Source organism: Rhipicephalus microplus, unplaced genomic scaffold (assembly GCF_043290135.1).
Source record: "Rhipicephalus microplus isolate Deutch F79 unplaced genomic scaffold, USDA_Rmic scaffold_16, whole genome shotgun sequence".
Taxonomy (NCBI): Eukaryota; Metazoa; Arthropoda; class Arachnida; order Ixodida; family Ixodidae; genus Rhipicephalus; species Rhipicephalus microplus.
In genome coordinates this window covers 13,993,972-14,015,168 of record NW_027464589.1, presented here as the reverse complement: position 1 = coordinate 14,015,168, position 21,197 = coordinate 13,993,972, and the positions used below count along the sequence as shown (strand labels likewise).

The 21,197-nt window shown below is 43.3% G+C and overlaps 1 long non-coding RNA gene across 1 annotated transcript in view; it reads left to right on the top strand.

Annotated features, from left to right (window-relative positions):
* Positions 1-20,903, top strand: part of LOC142784934 (uncharacterized) — a 78,382-nt gene extending 57,479 nt beyond the window's left edge. Inside the window, exon 3 of the long non-coding RNA XR_012888760.1 lies at positions 20,724-20,903. This is a non-coding gene — a long non-coding RNA (uncharacterized LOC142784934). The remainder of the gene's footprint in view (positions 1-20,723) is intronic.
* The last annotated feature ends 294 nt before the right edge of the window (positions 20,904-21,197 follow it).

Below are 21,197 nucleotides of genomic sequence, written 5' to 3'. Positions count from 1 at the left end.
AGGTTTTCTGCGTCATCCGTGGAAAAACAATCTTGAATTTCTAGCATAGGGCAGTCTGTGTCATCATTGGTGAGAGAAGGGCAACTTCTCCAATTCTGAAGAAGTCAAGTTTCGCAGCTGGTGTTTCCATCAGGCTAACGCAGCAGAACGTCACCGCAGGCATATGTGAAGCATCTCCTTGCTGCAAGAAAAAAAATAGAAGTGTGAGGTTAAACATGCCAGAATCAATTCATAACAATGAGTCACACACACTGCAGCAGCGCTTACATTCTAGGATGTCTACTGCAAAACGAAATGTGAAAAAAAAAAGGAAGGTTCGGCCAAACGTTACTTGGCAAGCCATATAAATGCTGATGTGGTAGACGCTCTTCACATGATGTCTCAGACAGCAATATTCTGGAAGAAAATGTGCAGCACCTCAACAAGGCATAATTGTAGCAGTTAAAGATACCGTTAGGTTCAGTTAACTTGTTTTCTATACACAGCTGAGTGACATTTCTATGAGCCCATTCACCAATGGGCATTCTAAATGAGGTCATGTGTGTGGCAAATAACACGTACTGTTCGCTCGTGTTAAAATACTTATTTAGCTCGTGCACATAGTTGCTCTCGATTCTACTGTTCTATCATACGCTGCTGCGTCTTGAATTGTGCAATACCTGTAGGCACAAGCCAAGCATGCAAAGCCTGCTTGAAAGCAACCATTTGCAGAGGCTACATGATAATCTTCAGTATATTTCTTTGTACCTGACGCAAACGGCTGGACAAAACTATAGACAAATAAATGTAGACCGTGCTACCTTCAAAAAATGCTTTAAATTTAGAAAACTAGGGTGCATTTGTTCACTCGGTTGACGAGTCACAGCCACGAGATATGTAAACGAAGCAATATATCTTAAGGCATGCACAGATATTCTGATTCTTTGTTTGACAGTGTCACAGATAGCTTGCCAATACATATATATTTGAGAGCAACAAGGTGTGAAGCTTTTATTAGTTCAACGTCTTGTTGGTTCACAGCCAAACAGGTTACTGCTTGTTAGACAAATTGGAATAAGCACACCATGGTTTCCAAAAAAAAAAGCATTATTAGAAGTTAGCTCCCGGTATGAATGTCTGCCTATTTATTTTGTACTGCCTTCTACATGTGCCACAAAGACATTTGTTGAGGATGTGCTACCAGTGAAGCCAAGATCGCATACTTGGTCAATGTGATGGAAATACAAACATTAGAAACACTGCCACCTCTAGTAAGAGCATAACACTTCAGTATCTTGGACTAGCAAAAAGGTGCACAAGAAAGTTAAGCCCACTCTTGCGGAACTTTGAACGCGAATATTTCAGAGTGGGGGAGGTCAACATGCTGTGGCACTTTTAAACCCACGAAACATCTGCAGAAAACAGGGTAAAGGCAAGTCAAGAAACGCTGTTATGAAGGCCTGCGCATGGACAGCCTTGTGAATCTAGGCCCAAGTGTTATGCTTTGTGCAAGCCAAAATCCATGTAAATAGGGAAAGCATACTTTTAGGAGTACCAGCGTAAACAAATCTTGGCAGTTGGCTTTTTAGTACAAACAGCAATCCCTGCAATGAAAACATAAACATTTTATCTTAACGGTAACAGTGTGAGCACACACATGGGCCAGCGGAGCCATGTCGAATTGTCAGTGCCAGTGTAACCATGTGGCATAATGAACTATTCTGTGGCCAACACATGCACAGTTTGCCCCTAAAAAGCGATGCTTTCATATACGTAGTACAAAAAGTCTGCACTTACCAAAATTCACTTGCTTTCTGTACTTTAGCATCGTTGGGAGCATCTTTATCTGCAGTATAACGAAATTTGTGTCATATCCCTGAAAAAAAAAGTAAAAGACATGCATCAAATATTGTTTCATTTGGTAGCAGTGAAGTCAGGTTAAGAACAGCCAAGTGGGAATCAGCCTAATTATGTGCATGCGGCAAATCCCAAACGGCGTTATTGAGGTTGTCGAAATTTTCGTCGATTGGTATTAACGTCGATATGTGACTTTAACGGCATGCCAAGTTTTCACAGCGCATAAAAATTTCATGATGCAGAATAAAGACAGCGCTAACGAGAACATACAGAATTTATGATTGTCTTTTACAATATTCAGTCTTTGCTAAGGTTTTGCATCACTAAAGAAATCTGAAAGATTTGGGTCATTCCTCCTCCAATTGTTCTGTCAATATGTAAACTGCTCGCTTGATAGTGCGCTTATAAAATAGTACGTTCAGCGCAGAGGTGAAGCAAGTGACGCAGTGATGTGGGCAGATTTTTTTTTTAGGCGTGCGGGGAGGGGGGGGGGGGGTCCGCTTATCTGAATAGGCAGGGCAAGCGAATATGGTCGTCAATTTGGGCTCCATACGCCCGGCCTAAAAAAATTCTGTGCGCAACCGCCTGGCTATGCCAGTGAAGTGATGCGACAATGATTTGTTCACTTACTGATTTACATACACTTTTCATCTCTAAAAAATGCGGCCCAAGGCCCCAACACTCAGCCGTAACCATTACATAAAGCCAATGGTAGAAAAGTGCCAGTATGAATGCAGCTAAAACCCCGCCCCAATGTTTTTTCAAGTGAGGTAGTGTTGCGGAAATGAACTTTTAACTGCAAAAGTACACTGGCACTGCAGTGGTGACAGGGGAAGCAAGAGGGTATGCAGGCGGTAATAGAGGTAATTTAGTCCGATACGGCTAGCAATGGATACGGTGAATAAGAGCAAATCATTTCTCTTTCAATAGCGCAACCACTCAACAATGTATTGTAAGAGCATTAAATGTTGCTGGAAATGCCACTCACCTGCACGCTGATGCATGCACAGTCCTTTGTCCGACGAGCGAACAGGCTTGCAGATAGCTGAAGACGTGTTTACGATGTGTTTGTTCCACCCAGCAGCAAAATCCACAACTACTTCGCGCTCCATAAAGATAAATATACACTAATCTTCATCACGAATAAGTAGAAACGCAAATCTGCGACACACACACACGATAAAAACATAGCTCACAAGCTCGCACGTCCATGTGCTCGCCAACCACAGACCATATAAAAATGAGTAAGTAGTGCGAACGCGAACCTAGTTGCGCCGAAAAAAAAAAAAAACGTCGAGCAGTGGCAGCACAGGCGTCAGCGCAATAATTTCAGTGTGTTCTCATAATACAATTATAAAAAAAACTGAGGTACACTAAACTCATAAATAAATATAAAAAGTTGAGTGTAATTTTTATTTAGTGCTAGTCAACATAAACACTGAATAAAAATTACTTTGTAACTTACATCGTTTGCTACACTAGCACCACACTTGTCGTGCGGGTGCAGATGGCGCAGATTTGTCATTCTGCCCTCAAACTACACGGTGAAGCGTGCTACTAAGTGTATGGCTGATGAGAAGCGCGTCTGGGTTTGCTTTTTTTTTTCTTCTCCGATATATTTGGGCGGGGGGGTGGGGGGGGGGGGCTTTTTATGCACGTGTTTCGGTGCTTGATCGACTTTGACGCCCTTACTTCGTGGACGAACGGCGTGTCTAGGCTTTTTTTATTGTTGTTTTGCACGTGTTTCGGCGTTCGGTCCGCTTTGATGTGCCAACTCTCCATTCTGCTGCTGCGTGTGTTAGGTATTTGCCGTACTGTATTCTCAGGCCTTCTGTGTTCAGCCAGCGCTGCTATCTTATTATCTACGGATGCTAAAATAAATCACTGTTTTGGTTTGGTGAAGTTTGGCACACAGAACAAACAATAATCTGGCCCATGAATATCAATGTGGGCAGCATGCATATTTGTGTGCGGTGTCCTGCCGGGGAGTAACCGTTGCGTGACGAGAGCATTTACAGCGGTTCCTCCTTCCGTTGCTCCCTTACAAACTTAAGATGAATACAGTTGCTCCCCCATTCTCGAACAAGTCGGCCATCTTGTCCCGCTTGGTCTTTTCGAAGAGTAACAGTCGGTCTGAAGGAGTAAAAACAGCCGTTGCTCCCATTTTGGCCATTTTTGGCTTAGAGTGTTGGCTATAGTGTTGGCCACAGCCAACACTATAGTGTTGACTGTGGTGTAGCGAAATATACTTCAACGTGTGCTCACACGTCATCTAAAAAACAAAAAAAATAAAGCATTTCTTTTCAATCTTGTCCGCTTTTTGTGGTACAAGCACCCAAGCAGTGCTCTGCCAAGGAGCTCTCGACATGTTTTAAGCGTCTCACAAGCATATTCGAGATAAATATTCAGTTCTCCAAGGAGTAACTGGAAGCATCGGTAGTTGGTCTTCAGAGAGTAACTGCGAACACGCGGGAGTGACGGTTATGCCTAACCGTTGGTCTTAGGGGAGCAACTGGTGGGAGTAATGTTTTGTCCGCAGGGAGCATCTGGAGGGCGTAACTGCTCATCCTCCGGAGGACGAAATGAAAGGAGAGCAACTGTTCGTTTCTCGGCAGTTACTCCTTTTAGGGGAGTAATGGGAGGGCCAATGCAATCGCTCCCGGAAAGGAGCAACCTATATACCTCCGTTGCTCCCATTTGGCAGAGAGTGTATGCTGTAAAGAAGAAGGTATCGTCCTTCAAGCATGCTGGTGAAACCCGCAGAGGCCAGAAAAATAGCCCACATTAGGGTAAGATAACGGAAACAGAAGATAACTGAACTCGTCGGCTTTCTCTTGAATCCTTCCAAAGCTCGCACAATGGAAGTAAAAGCTAAATAATGCTGTTAAAAAGAGACAAGAGTTCCCAGACTTAAAAAAAAAACAAGGCATTCAACCATTCGCTTTCCTTGGGCAGAGTGAGGTGAGATCACGTTATCCAACTCTACACGTCATAGCGATTTTAGCGCCCGAGGCTCGAGTGGTGGTCCTCGCACCCAATAGTACACATGCTATCAGAGCTCGAGGAGAGCTCACAGGTTCTTGATTGCATTTATGAATTTTGAAGGTTTTCTCAAGTTCATGTCTCGTCCTGTCTACATACAGGTCCATCGCTTTGCATCGATATGATAAAGAGTAGCATGCGCAACATTCAACATATGTGGCAAGGCTGTGCTGGAAGAACTATGAACCTCGCGTGCGTGTTATCGTGGGTGATGATTTGGACATCGTCCAGTCTGTTTTACGTATGAAAGTCTACAAGACAACTCGCTCGCGTAAACGACCTTGCCCTCACAGAGAACAAATGGCTTCGCGTGCTTATGTGTCCACGGTTATCACGCAAGATCTGCCCTTTTCACACGACGCAGACAACATAATCTTTTGCAGTCCGAAAAAGCATCATACAAACCTTATCAACCTACTATTTTCCTGAAGCAGGGGCTTGCAGAATTAATGTAGGCGAGTGGTTCTGAGGCGTTCACGTGTTAGAGAACCTTTGTGCACTGGTTGGAGCGATGGCAATTGAACGCCTTATTTCGGGGTGGCCACGAGACGTGCTTCCGTTAAATGAAAGAAAGAGTAGATGAAGGAAATGGTGCGCTATTTCGGCTGATGCTGACCACACCATGAAGTCTGCGTCCTCGACATCATCCGAGAGCAAGGCAGAACGCTGGGGCTAAAGCTTGTCAGATGTGAGGCCGCTAGGACAGGTCAGAAGAAGACTTCAAAGGCATGTGAGTGAGGAGTTGACATCTAGAGGACCACCTCAAAACAACACAAAACGACACAAAACTCCAAGATGTAAATCAAGACTGGACAAAACAGCCCTAAAGGTCCCTAACGGCTGCGTAGAATTGGCTGACTAGTATAAAGTATTTGTTCTTGTAGGTGTTTTATATTTCTCTATCACAATTATGAATGACATTAGTGTATCAGTTGAGTTTTCTTGTGTCCCACCTGTTTGCACCCTACCGTTAGTTACGTGAGCGTTGCCCCATATAATGTAGCCGTGACCCGTGATAGGCCTCCCCCCTAAAGTGCATCAGCCGTATACAACCAAATGTCCAGCCCACGTAAAGGTGCCTTCTCTTCCTGAAGCAATCGTTTAGCATGCAGAAAGGCTTGTTTTCATAGCTTCGGAAACATACGCAGAAAAGTAAGAGAGGCTTGATTCGTTTGTTGTATTTCTATGTTTTTTATCTTGAATATTTTGGATTACCCTTCTCCCCCCTGTACCGCCTTTATACGCCCTGAGGGTAAAATATGTGAAATGAAACTTTCACGGTGTACATTGCGTAGTCTCTCGAAAAGTAAAGAAGCCCACACTAGAGTAGTGCCAAGTAAGGTCGGTAGCGCTATCGACTACATAGAGGCAGCAGCCTTGCCTGAAAGTACCTTATCTCAGCCAAGATTCGCAAACCTTAATGACCATTCAGGCTCATAATTTGTGAGAGGGGTATTAAACAGCGTTTTGTGGGCCTGTTTTGCAGCTGTTACTGCGATGAAAGTGCAGCGGCTTTCTTGCCTGTTGATGATCTTTTCATTGTTAAAAAGACGCTGAAAGTTTCGCCTTCTTATAAACTGAGCAAACGAGAGTTGGGAGCGCCTTTTCATTTCCTCTAAAGACCTGCATTATTTATTGTCATATGCCTTCATTTTTAAAGCCTTTGAAGAGGCTGTCGATAACACCACTGCCTGCTGTTTGCTGTGAATATGGGGCCAACGTTGGAGGCTTTACTCAGTGTCATTTTACCGACACTCCACACTCATAAAGTTCGAAGAAGGCCTTTACACCCGGAACAAGGACATCTGTGTCGGTTCATGCATTGCGCTCATGTTGAGTGATCTTGTTCTCACTCGCCATTAAACAGGCCCTGCAACACCTTTCGAACATGGTCAGAAAACACTGCCGATTGGTAGTATAGGCTCCCGACAACACGCGAGCCAAATAACGTATTTCAGCACGTAGCTTAGAATTCACAAAAAAATTATCAATGTCAGCTAAAATAGCTTTCTCTTTTCTCGACAAATCGCGGAAAATAAGCGCGGTAAGCCCACCTATCAGCCATTGGAAGATTTGAACGAGGCACGCTAGGTTATTACAGAGGTCACCGTAGGATGCCGTCACTTGTCCACGCGTGCACGCGCGATTGCACTGAAAAAGCAACGTATTCGAAAAAAAAATTTAAAAATGCTCAAGGTCACGAGGCGTGAGTGACGTTTTTTGTTTTCCCCTCCAATCCCTCTCTGCTCAGCTTCTAGTGCTCTCGTCAAGACGAGAGAAGAAAGACTGTGATTGCAGCGTGTGACAAATCTTCCAACTTTACTTGTACTGAATGAATTCTTGAAATTCTTGCGGCGTTTAGTTTATGAGGTAATACGGTTTTCCAGTGAATTAATTTTATGGTTACTCAAAAAAGTGTTTCAGGTCCCCTTAAACGAGACTCCATGATTCTCTGAAAGGCATCACACTTGAAAACGTATTGGGATCGTCGACAACTTTCTCATCTTACACAATGTGTGCGATAATAGACAAGATGCAAAGGTCTTTTTTCAAGTTTTCGCAGAAAACACGGGTGAATTTGGGCTAACAAAAGAGATTCTTTTAAAACAAACCTCAGTTTTTAAATTCAAAGCTGTACTTGCACGCTGAGAAACTCTACTAGAGATATGTTTTTCTATAAGAAAAAATATTTTATGCCGTTCCCAATGGCACATTCAAAGCATTTAGAGGGAGGAGTGACCACGTGTGCCTTCAAGAACTCGTTCAGTTGACGCTGCATTCACTTTGCAAAACAGAGTCTTGCTGATCAAACGCCATCTGCCCTTGGCTTATTTTTTGGAGAGTGATTACAGTGCAAGCGAAGACATGAGATAACGAGACAAATGCGAAATGGCATCGCCAGTGCACAAGCCTCGAAAAAAGTGAAATTGATTTGATTGATTGATATATGGGGTTTACCGTCCCCAAAACCACCATATGAATATGAGAGACGCCGTAATAGAGGGTGCCGGAAATTTCGACCACCAGGGGTTCTTTAACGTGCACCCAAATCTGAGCACATGGGCCAACAGAATTTACGTTTTCATCGGTAAAAATGAAATTGCAGCCACATTGTTTTCAAGCCACAGCTCAAGAAAAAAAAAGGGTGATCGGCTGTATAACTTGCTTTTTCGAACACGAACAAATTATGTAGCCTGTTTCGACAAGTAAACTAGAAGGATCTTGCATGAAAACCGTGGAAGCAAAAGCGTACTTAGATATTTTTTTTTTCGTTTCTGAGCAAAGTGGTTTACGAGATCTTGTTGTCTTGTGGACGGTTATACGCAGAATGTATGGGTAGGTGCTTCACAGATCGCGCGCGTGAGAAAGAAGGCAACGTTTAAATTTTTTCCAGGCGCCCTCTTGTCGCACATGTTGCACATTATGCATGCCGCAGTGCCTCATTCAATCAGAGCACAGTGATAGGCCGGGATACGGATAGGATGAAACGCGAACTTCTGGGAGGCTTTTAATACTCATAAAAGTGGTCAACAATCGGTCCGATTTTCCTAGGTTACCCCTAACTATAACGAAATATAGTTCCTTGAGTTCTGATTGTGTGCGAAGTTCTGAATTATGTGGAAGTGGTGGCGTATCCATTACGTCACATGCGTTTTCGTAATTAATATTTGAGAAGCGATGACTCTTTTACTTCTTAGTCAGCGCTGCGTATTTGTGCTTCTTTACGCTCGCCCGTCTTGGTCCACTATTTTTCACGCTCGCTGTGCACTGTATTGTTTGCACTGTTTTTCAGCGCTGCTGACAAACAAGATTTTTGACGCTAGGTTTTACAAACTTAGAGTGCAGAGATGGCGTAAGATGTCTTCACGGTCATTCGTTTAAAGATTTCAATACCTTGTACCGAGCGGGGTTAATTTGTACAGCGCCGTGGTCATTGTTGAAACATTTTTTCATGCCCGTAAATTTCAAAGTATCGTTAGGGGAAATTTCAATACTCATGTTAAGCTCCTTCTTTAGAGAATAATACCTTTGTTTAATGTTTACACCATGATGACGATGGTCTTCTTTATGGCGATTAAAAATACCAAATCGTCACCCATGTACCAACAATTTTTTATGTATCATCTGCGCTTAGAAAAATGCTGTAAGCTGTTCGAACATCAAGGCGTAGATGTTCGTGCAGCAGTAAAATTTGCGCTACATCTCCACAAGTCATTTAACTCTGCTCGAGGTTTTGATGCAAATATGTCAGTAAAAGAAAAATACCTGCGAAAAGAAAGCGTTCGTTTTGCTAACACACAATAGCAATGACCTGGAACTTGCTTTTTTCCTTAAAACAAAAACAAGATGTATACGGATAAAGAGAAACCAGATCAATCAGGTCACAGAAGATGTTTAAAAAGCAGCTCATTGGGTATGTACATGATGACTACGCACCAAGTAATCGTCTAATCCCACGTTCTCAAATCTCGACAAAGGTCATACTGATACATGTATTCTCTTCGTTGTCGGTGCGGTATACGCATCAAAATTCTCATGTTTATCGAAATAAGCGGTTTTTGGACTAGTTGTACTGATAGGTAACTCTGCAACACTGGACAGAGACGAATGGGTCTGGTCGTGGGCGCTCGGTTGCCAGCGAAGTTATGCCAGGAGCAAAGTTCACCTGTGCTGAAATGGTGAGCGTAGCAAACCGAAGCATGATTGGGGTGTGCTATATTTACGCTAAACGGAAATGAAACGAAAGAAGGGTGAATTATTGTTTCGTGTGCAATAATTTGAAACTAGTAAATTTCTGAACGAGCCACTTGAAATTGGTTACAGCGTTGCCGAAAACTGAGGAAGGCGAGTCGGAACGTGACCAACAAACACCAGCTTACAATCTCACAAACCGCGTGGCCGCCACATCGAGTCGTTGCTCGTTGCATCGATTCGTCACTGCACACTAGTGCAGTGACGTGGACTTACGTGGCCGGTGGAGATGGACATAATGCACTAAGCGTCAAGGTTTTTTTTACTGAAAACCATAGTTATTACAATTAAATTAGAAGAATTGTAGTGTTTATATCTTTCGAAATGACAGGAAGGGTAAAATTTTAATTGAAGTGCTTCACTGATCTGCAAGTGCTAGAACAGGTGTCATTTACATTTTTCTATATACGTTCCATTTCTTTTGGAAATTGCTATTTGATCGGCATCTGTACATTTCTGACACACTCACTGGTGGATAACCAGTCTTTTGATGTTGTTGTATTGCGTTGGTAGATGATAATGTATATCTTCGAAAAATTGCCAAATGGGATGCGGAATTGCCGTATTGCTTTACCACAAAGTATGTTGAGACAATGCAGCCGACGCCAATCGAAGGCTGTAAGAGGGAGGTATTCCTTTCCGAACAACCAACAGAGTTTTGCGCCACTCCGATTAGCACTGTATTTTAAGAGGTTGTTTTTAGGTACCTAGGTTTTGCCCACTACGAAAACATTCAGATCACGTCTAAGGCCAAAATTTTTTCCTTGTAAGCATACTGTAGGAGTATATTATGGTCATGCACCATAATGATTCTCCACAGCTTTTTATCACTGCATCTGAAAGGGTCAAGTACGATTTCTGGAACATTTAGGCATGGAATGAACTTGACTGATTGACTGATTGATTAATTGATTGGTGATAAATTTACGAACCCGGGCCCTTGAATCCTACTGCGTAAAAACTTGCCTATGTAACAAGTATCCTCAGACTTGCAATTGTATTCCACTCTCTCGGTCACTGCTGGTAGCAAGTAATCTTTTCTTTCGTTTTCTTTCTTCACAATTACTTTGCTTCAAGTAACAGCCCCAATGCTTTCCTTTGGATCTTTTTTGTTAGTTTTCATGAATACTGTGTATTACAAAAAAGTGAGCCCTTAACTCTTTTCTTCATTCACAGCGACGAACTCGCTCTGGCAGATTTGATGCCTTGATGTGCTACGCAAGGGAAAGTAGTGACATGCTGTCTCCTAATAAAATAACGTGCTACGTCATGACAACAGACAAAAAATTTGGCCCCCTACCAAATCAAATCAACTCATTTTATTTTTCCGGATAGAAACAGGTTCTGGAGAGGTACACTGGCTAAAAGCTCTTTATGGACAGCTTGACGAGGCCAGTGAACCCTTTACAAGGCAAGTGGGACAATGACAAAGATGTGTATAAAAATAAAGGCCATAAGCTTACATTACAATACCAAATACTTTGTAAGAAAAACTTATATATACATTACTATGACACATTCTGATATGAGCATAGCCCAGAAGATTACATGGACACGGGCAAAAAACAAAGAAAAATGCAAAAGCAAAATTCAGCAACCATAACACCATAATCCAAAAATAAAATGATAAAAATAAAAAAACATAGACGAAATATCTGGGAAGATATACAAATTTGCTCCTTGTGTATGACCTGCATCATACAATGTACATGACATGTCAAACAAGATTATACAGACACTATGTTCGCTATTCCTATTCGGTACAGCATGATTACACACACTTCAAGAAAAATGATATCGTGCCATCGTACAGACAGCCCATTTTACAACGTGAAAAGGTTAGCTGAAATTTAGAAAAAAAGGATCGTAGTTCTTTTAATCAGAAACTGTTTACGTGACTGTATTTATTGAGAATCATTCGTAAATTGTATTGTAATGTTTGAGATTTGCAATTTTGCGAAACCTCGGAAAAATCCAAACATCACTGCTTCTTTTTCTTAACAGAGTATGTTTTGCAGTTAGACATGCGGTATTTTTCTTGAATTGTTTAAACGAACTGGAGGAGAAATAGTAGGATCGCAGGATGCGAAAGATATACATATATTCCACTTTAATAATACTGTGTTCTCGACACACAAATTCTGATGATGTCAAACATTCTAAATTAGCGAAATGCCTAATAACTTTTTTTGCATTGTCTGAAGTTTCAGTAGGTTAGTTTTTGTCGTGGTTGCCCACACCAAACTGGAATAATTTATGGGCGAAAAAAAAACAGCCTAGTATCGGCATGTTCATCCGGAAATATCGTCGAAAGACAATAGTTTTACGTCTGGAGAAATCGAACAAAACGTTTATTTGGTGTTCCGCGCAAGAAAATTGGTGAATGGTATTCTGGAGGCTGCGTTATGGTGAATTCTATTGAGAGAACAGGAGTAGAGGGGCAGGACAGGAAGGAGTGGGGGGCAGAGCGCTGAGAGCAGGGCCAGTCAACCTGCCAGTGATATGCCTCGCGCTGCAGGAGGGCAGATGGGAAGGTGACGAGTAGGGAGACCTTGTGACTGAAACATTCCAAGCGCCGGCATATTTTTCGTGCGGCAGCAGCAAAGTACGCGCGAAATCAGTCAGACACGTGTTCTTCATTATCATATCAGCTAGTATATTTGTGCAATAACCGATTCGGCAGACGTTCCGCTGTCATCGTAGCCATCCGTATTAAACAGCATTATGGTGGCTACCATAACAGCGGTGTCAAACTACGCATGCCCACGCTCGCCGGCTGAGAAAAAATGTGGAGACTTTGACGTTCAAGGGCCACGTGCCTCATGGTACTCCACTTACTCTTATTTTTAGGCGAGACCACTACAAAATGCTCCTGGCTGCTCTCAGCACAGCAAAAGCACTCTCGCTCTACCAATGGATGACTGTGCTCCTGCACCTGTTCGACCACTGAAACACGCCGGCACTGAAGAGAGCACTTTCAGCTTGCTTTTCAGTGTTCCTGCTTTTTCAGTGGAACTCACGATTAGAGTGCCTCGAGCATGAAGCGGAGGTGAACGAGCGCATCAAGTCAATCCACACGTGAGACATGAGCGCTATCCGGTAGTTACCTTGGAAAACGAAACGTGCGGCTCTGAGATGGGTGTGCGCGCCCGTCTCAGAGGGGTTAAGGTGCACAACGCAAGGCGACGGGTAGGCGCCACCACCGTGTCGTCTCAGAAAAGCGTTGGAAACACTTCCCTTTTCGTGCAAGCGTGGCGTGGTCAGCGCCACGTGATAAATGCTACGGTTCTTAGAAAAACTATTGTATGCCTCTTCTAGTGAAAGACGCACATACAGCATATGAACGTGTTGTTATGGTGCCTCAGATATGTGCGTTAATTGCTTTTAAACGGTAGTCTTTCTTGAGGATCTTCGACGCAAAAACTTTGGTCTGTCTGTCTGTACATACGTCTGTTTGTCCACTCTTAATGGCACTGGGTACTTGAAACGGCCGACCCCATCCGTAGCGCCCACCATTTTTGCTCAAGGTTTTGCGTTCATACTTGTGGAATTGTCAATAAAAAGCAATTATTGCGCATGCCTGGGGCACCATAATGACACGTATACACTGTACATGTGCGTCTTTTACTAGAAAAGGCATACATGGGTAATTTTAAGGACAGCAGCGTTAATCATGATGCACTGACCATGCAACGCTTGCACGAAAAGGCGAGTGTTTCCAACACTTTGCTAAGACGAGACGGTGGTGGCACCTACCTGTCGCCTTGTGTTCTACACCTTATCTCTTCTCAGACAGGCGCACACACCCATCCCTGAGCCACGTGCTTTGTTATTTAAGAAAACTGCCAGATGGCGCTCATGTTTCACGTGTGACACGACCTGAGGCGCTCGTTTGTCTCCGCTGCACGCTCGAAGCACTCTAATGCAGTGCCTCCACATTAGCATTCACCGATTTTCTTGCGCTGATCATCAAGTAAATGTTTTGTTCACTCTCTCCACACGCAAGTATTGTCTTTCGACGACATTTGCAGATTAACATGCTGATATGGGGCCACTTTTTTAATTGAAAATCGCACAAGTATGAACGATAAACCTTGAGCAACATTGATGGGCGCTGCGGATTGGGTTGGACTTTTGGGGTATCCACTAGCGAAGTTTAATGTGCTCTGTACCATTGGGGTAGACAAACAGACAAAAGAACAGAAAGACAGACACCAAAATTTTTGCAACGAAAGTCCCCAAGAAAGACTATTGTGTTTAAAAGTGTTCCATACTCGCCGTAAGGACTACTGGTAGCGCTGACCGACGCCCCCCGTCAGCGCCTCTCCTACTTTTCAGTGCCCGGTAGAAGGAGCAGATTTCAATGGGAAGCGGCCGTCGGTGCTATTGCGGTGTTTTGCCGCCTGTTGCCGCAGCTGGAGTACGGATGCTAGGGTACCTTGATGCCCGTGCGCTCCGCTGAGAGTGAGGACAGCCGCGTCGTCTGTTACCAACGCCATTGCTCCTCCCCACCGTAACTCGACGGTATGCGAAGCGCGCTACGCAACGCGCGTGTGGTGCCCTGATACGCCCGGAAACAAGTGAAAGCTAGCGAGCTTTTCCTCTTATAGAAGCTTGGACATCTTTTAGAGTTAATTTTGCCTGAATGCATGCAGGGAGATCATATTTTATGTAAGCTGACGGCTTGCGCATGAGTAATGTGCTAGAGGCAGACGCTGACTCTTTTATGTTGAAAACAAATCCCTACGCCGGATATCACAGAGGGGATTCTAAATCTATATCGGTGGTGTCGTTTATATGCCTTCTTTGTTAGTGTTAATTTATATACGTTCCAAAACCACGCCGCATTGGAGGACTGCGGCGATTTCGACAATATTTTTTTTGCCCTGCACTGACACAGTACATGGGCTCCTGGTGCTCTACTTTCTTCAAAATGAGACCGCCGTGGCCTAGATCGAAACCGTGATCCTCGCATCAGCAACCGAGCACCGTGACCACTGTACCGTTGAGGTTGACGTCTTTCTTATTACATTAACTATTTTTCCATGATCTACTCAACGCCCAACTTGACATGTTTTTGTTTGTTCTTTAGTGACATAGCGTGTTGATTTTACAGTGGTGCCCCGTCTTGTCTTCGTGCATCTTCTTTGTAAGGACGCTTCGCGAGCACAGTTTGCACAGGCACTTCTGTATGATCTCTGATAGCTTACAGTATAATAACTAAATTATTTACCTAAATAATAATGCGCGTTGATAGAGTCTAAATACTGATGGTGTGTTTGTGCGTGTGTAACCGCCTGCCGTTTCCTTTATTATCATCCAGTGTAGAAATCATTTATTTTTGCGCATTAGTGCAGCACTGACAGAAGCCATTGAAATTATGCGGTCTATGAGAGAATTCACTCAGGACGGCCACTAATTGCTTCGCAGTGGTCATAAATGGTAAAAAAACAATATATTCTGCGTATTGATTCAAGACAGGATGAAAAGAAAACTTGAAGTGCAGGAACAATGATAAAAATTGAGCTGCACACATTCTTAAAAGGGTTATCAAAAACAGCATAGAAGCACCTAAACCGAGGAAAAGATTGTAGAAAGAAAGAACTTGCGTGGCTTTGTAATGGTTCGGGAACTCGAATGGGTGATAATCGAAATCTGGCCGCAGTGGCCCCACTTCGATGGAGATGAAATGCCGGAGTTCTTAAGCTTAGGTGCAAGTTACATTAAAAAAAACCTGTTCGAAATTTCCGAAGTCTTCCAATTATACCGCGTCTCTCGTAATCATAAGGTGATTCCGGAACATACACTCTTCAAACTTCATTGTGTACGAAACCGCCGCTAAGCAAAGGTAAATTTTCACAAAGTAATAATATGAAAAGAAAAAAACAAGGATATCATCTGCAGAGAAACAGGTGTAATGTATATTTCATAATGAGGTTCTCAACGAAAATGGTAAAACCAAGAATGAAGGGCAGATACAGTAGCAACCGAGAGCAGCAAGCAATGTTTATGAAGTGAAACACACGATTGATGCACACGAGAATCAAGCATACAGCCGTCAGCGTGTCTGTTGCTCACACAAAATCGGTGCCGGCACAAGTTATGCATGCGGAATACCAGCTCGAAGCTTGCGCTGTGAATGGATGATCTGTTTGTCGGATGCCACTTCTCATGTTTGACTTTCATTGTTGAAAAGACCTTAATTATCGGTGTCTTAGGAAATGATACAGCTTCCAGAGTTTCTGCAATGATTAGTGCCCTGCGGCACGCAATAGCCGCTATGGTGACGGTAGCGAATGCAATAAATCGGAAAAAGCGAGCGCCGCCACAATTATCCGGGTGCAGCGAACACGCAGAAGTGACTGAGCGGAGTCAAAATGGCGGCCGTGCCATTTGACTCCGCTCAGTCACTAAGACCGAGGGGGTGGCACCGGCCCTTTCAAAGGCTGACACCACTCTAAGCGGGGGCGCACACATCGAGGCATGCTAACACGTGCCGCCGCGTCGTCTCGCTCAAACGAATGCCGCGGCAGCATTTGAAGCTGCTATACGGCTCGGTTTACAGCTGTATTCGCATTGTTTATAGTTTAATGGAAACTTAGAAGCAATAATCGTGAAGTATTTGGTGTTCTGGACACCCAGCTCATTTGAAAGGCATGTCTCGTTCGCGATCACTTGATTGAGGCACTCGCGCGTCGTCTGCTCGGCCGATACCAGATAGCTCATGCCAGTGATCCGCGGATGACCATTTTGTCACCGTGGCGATCGTTTGACTGAGAGCTTCTTTTTCGATTAACTGAAAATCAATTTTTTGAGAAAAGCCTTTGCAGGAGCTGATATTAGAAGCTTGGGTGCTTGTATACCCCGATGCTTGCTACTTTCTAGTGACGTAGCACTTTATGCGCAAGCCTGTATTAATGCACTAAATAACACAAAATGCCACAAGACTGCTTCCAGGGATATAGGTCATCATTCGTTCCCTTCGCAAAGCATTACATCTGTGGCCACCGAGAAAAGGCAAGTGTAAGAAAATTATGATTTATGGCAGTTGATTTCACCGTTTGAGAGCTTAAGCAATAAAATCATAGTAAAATAAACAAGAACAGCTTTATATGTGGCTTGCTTCCTCTGATCATTGCTTATGTTTTCAACAGGCGCTGTAATAGTTTGACGTCAAATGCCGACTCTCAGCTTGAGCCAAAGTGACAGACATGAAAAATGCGGCCAGTGGTCAGTTGTTTGAGCTTGTTTGGGTATTAGTGGATGGACTGTTGTAGCTCTGCTACTCAGATGCTAAGCTGTTTCTTCCTTCACTCTGACATCTTAATTTCGTAGTGAGCAGAGTAGAGGCCGAATGGCTGTGTGCTGCCGATGGGCTCCCATTCTGCTTCAGGGCGTAATGTTAGCGTTACACACGGCTGTGATCGCGAGACATAGACTCATTTGTTGGCTGTTCTGATGCAGCACACTCCCATTAATGATACGAATAGGTGACCGGTAATATGGGCATTCGCAGAGAACTGTGGGATACAACGGCTTCCGGTTCGACGCACCACGTGGGTTTGCAGCGGCACGCGTACATTTTTGTACCGCGCTAATAAAAAAAGCACTTCTCCGTGCAATTTCAGTGCTTTAGAAGTTTTTTTTTGTTTTTGCTAACCATGACTGTGACGATGACAAGCTATGAAAGCCATGAACGGTAACGAAACTTCTTTGTCGCACTAAAATGATCTGCAATGTTTTGATGCTGTTTGGTGGTACTGTCAGTTTGAATAGCAGATCAGCCGATACAGACGACAGTTTTCAATTTATGATACGTTACTGCAGATAAAAAATCACAATTCTAAAGATCTCAGGGGATGGGAATGACTGTAGCAGTGTGCTAAGAATTCAGTTCAGAATCGCTGCTTCGGCCTACATCGTCGGTCGATCGGCATAAAGCGCAGCACTTACTGAACGCGTTGAGATATCTTATTTTTTCTAGCCTTTACGGCGCGATAACATGCATTTTTTAAGTCGAAGCCAGGTGCTTATTTTAACGCTGATGTTGGTCGAGCTGTGCGGTACGGCGGCACATAATATAGTCAGATATAGACGGCGCCAAATAATCGAAATGTGGTGCTTGTTTAACGCATTTCTTGCTTTGTTTCCCGTCCTGGCGCACAGTTTGACCAAGATAAACGCAAAAGGACTCGCCCAGCGCTTCGTGTAAACTTACTCTTGAGTGAAGCTTTCGCGCTTTTTGTCATATATATGGGTGCAATGGCCGGCGCTCATCTGGTATGAAAGGTAGATTTCACTCGTGCGTTCCCAATAATACAAGGTGTCGGCTGACGGTAACAGGGCATTGTGGGACATAACCAAAATGGGCGCCTCAGGCTGAAAGAGGCTGACGTTGTTAGTGATCTGTGTTGTGGCTGCGGACTGTCTACTGTTATTTCTACGTAGCAATAACTTCGCTAGGCGCGCCTGCGCGTCAAGTTATTTCTCGATATAATAATCGCAGCGAATTCATGCGTAAGCTTTTTAATAATGCGGAATACACACGTACCTGTGACAAAATGGTGTTAAGATACTCTGGCTTCAACGTTTGGTAATAAAAGGCTACCTGTCGCTGTGGCTCTCCTCACAGCCGCGACCAACCTTATTTTTTTTTCTTCATTCCATGGAAATCAACATCTGCGGTTGGCTTTCACGCTTGAATCGCAGCAGCCAATGGCTGAACAACCGAAGATAGTTTATCAGGAGGAAGATAAACGGGTGACCGCGGGCGCGAATCTCGAAAAATCTGAGGCTTGCGGCGGAGCGGTTCACCGTCGTCTACCCTTCTCGAACCGGAAGCCGGCAGCAGACGGTTTATCCCACGATTCGTCGATCTTTTACTGGTCACCCATTGTGACGGGTAGTCTTAAGCTACCACTGCTTATATTCTATAAAATACTCGGTTTGTAAATGACGGCTACATATTATAGAGTGTAGTATGAAGATTTATTAGATTTATTTGGAGACCAATTGTTCTGCCTTAATACTGCAAGCACGCTTCCCCGAACACCAGCGGAAGCTGCAATTTCAGGAGCTACAGCCGCACTGTGCATTAGGGTGATAGCTTTAAATGCCTCATTAAAAGCGAAAATTGATCGCTGGAGGCGTCCGGCGTCTTTTCTCGTCGGTGGCGTGAACACGAGTGGTGTAAGAAAATATCATTCCGTGAAAACGACATCATATAACGTCACATATCATAAATGTTCGTGACGTATCTGAAGGTCACATAACTTTACGGCATCATATCTCATTTTCACTTAATTGATATGGGCCGATCATAAGGGCAGTGCATAAGCAGCTGGAGGAAGAAAGCTATAGCTTTGTCTCCAATCCTTGTGGCAGTAAGAAAACTATGTTGGGCGCAGAACAATTTCCGAAGGAAGTAGGAAACATTTAGTGCATTGAATCGACAGAAAACTAAGATAGGTTTTGCCTTTCAGTCGTCTCAGGTAAATCTATAAGGGGACCGGCGAGTTTTTTTCTTTTTGTTACTAATAAGAAATGAAAAAAAAAGACAATCTGACTTTTTTTCGTCAGATATTCAGAGTGATACGCAGCAGTATTATATACCGAGGCATGCATATAATGACGCTGCAATAGCTTGAAAGAGAAAATAAAATGCTAAGGCTATAAAACTTGAACGCATATATCGAACTCATAGCACAGCCTGACGGAGCACGGTGAAATCAGCGCGCCGCTATGTTCGTGTTACTTTGCATACTCCCTGCACCCGTGAAAGCCATGAAGAAGCAGGACTGCAAATTAAATCGCACGGAAACACGAGTTTTCGAGCATCTTACTACGCGCGGCCGTTCAGCGCCAGTATCCCGTAGTCTACTATCGCAGCGCCATCATGCAGCAGCGGTGAGCGGAGTTGGAGCGCAAGCTCGATGGCCTGAAGTGATCGTTCCCCCGGGCACTGAAAAAATAGAGAAGGCGCTGCCCCCGTTTATATGCACATGTGAACCCTACAGAGTGGACGGATGGACGATTGCCACCGTGGCTCAGTGCTGGAGCATAGGGCGTGTTTTGAAAATCACAGCTTCCGCCCCTGCTGCTAGGCAAATGACCTTTTCATCCACTTTTGTTTCTTCGCACTTAAATTACAGTTGCTTTTGTTGACATCCCTTATACTTTCCTTGACATGTATAATTGACGGTTAGTTCTAGTTATTATGCCGTCGCGTTGAGAATTTTCAAGGTAATTATGATTAACGTGCCAGAGAAACCAACATTGCATGGCAGCCCACAATACTCCATTGTTGATTAGGACCTCTCGCAATGGCACAAAATATGAACTGTAGAACAACAAAAAGCTAAAAGACAATCTTTCATGGTAGTTGGTAAGGTGTGCACACACGCGCACAGAAGACTATAGAAAGCTCAGATTATCTTGTGCCAGTGCGTTCATTACCTTCTTTCAAGACAAGTCATTTAATACAATTAGTTATCTCCTGTTTTATCACTTACATGTAGATATTTTGAACTACCATAAGTTTCAATAATTATTTTCATTACGTTCATTTTGTTTTATTCGCTTGCTCTTTTTTCTTTAGTTGCCAATCTTTGTTCTATATTTTTATACATGAATTCACAGGAGGTCCCCCTGACAGTTTTTACTTTGGGACCTCCTTCTGTATTATATCAACTTTTTACTTGCACTGTATTTTTACTGAATAAAGAAAGTGTTTATATGATCAAAAAAAAATAGCTCAGCTTTGCACAGAGCCGTTCTAAGCATATCGTTGGTAAAATTTGTTCCTTTATAGCTGAATTTGGTGGATTTGGTTGTGAAAAGGTGTTGCAGAGTGAGTGCATAAGATTCCAACTGCCTGGCGCAGTAATTTGTTCGTGATAGCTGTGACGACTGAGGGGTGGCTTCGTTTAAGGACGGCGCTGGGTGTAGCATAAATCACGCGTGTTTTTGTAGTCGTACCACCTTTTGCTGAGTATTAAAGCAAACGATGTGAGTAAGCGTATATATTGTTTAGAAATTGCTTGTATATTGCTACCGTCATATTTTTCACGATGTGTTTTCTCTGTTTCTTTCAGATATACGTGTTGTGGTCTCTAATATTGAGCTATCATGCCATGTATTCTATAAAATCATCCACCGAAGTGACAGCCTGACCGGACACCTTTCCTTTGTACGCAGTGATCATCTGCTCACGAACACACCTTCGTCTAAAGCTTATTTCATGCACCAGTAAAGCATATTGCGTTGACTAGAAATCGACTTTTCTTCGATAAATACGACATAGGAAACAGTGTGGTGGCCTACTTCCTTTTAAGGCTGCGCGAAGAAACCTTGAAATTTATACAAGACACTCGGGCAAGAAGCACTTGAGAAGTACTTGAGATACACATACGTCCGCCAAATTTGTATCTCATATGATACTTCCAAGTGTCATCTTAGGGTACTTCAATACACTGATAAGTTTAACAAATATTCAGGCACCAAAATAAGAAATTTCTTCACGCTGCGAAAAAAGTGGTCTATATATATATATATATATATATATATAT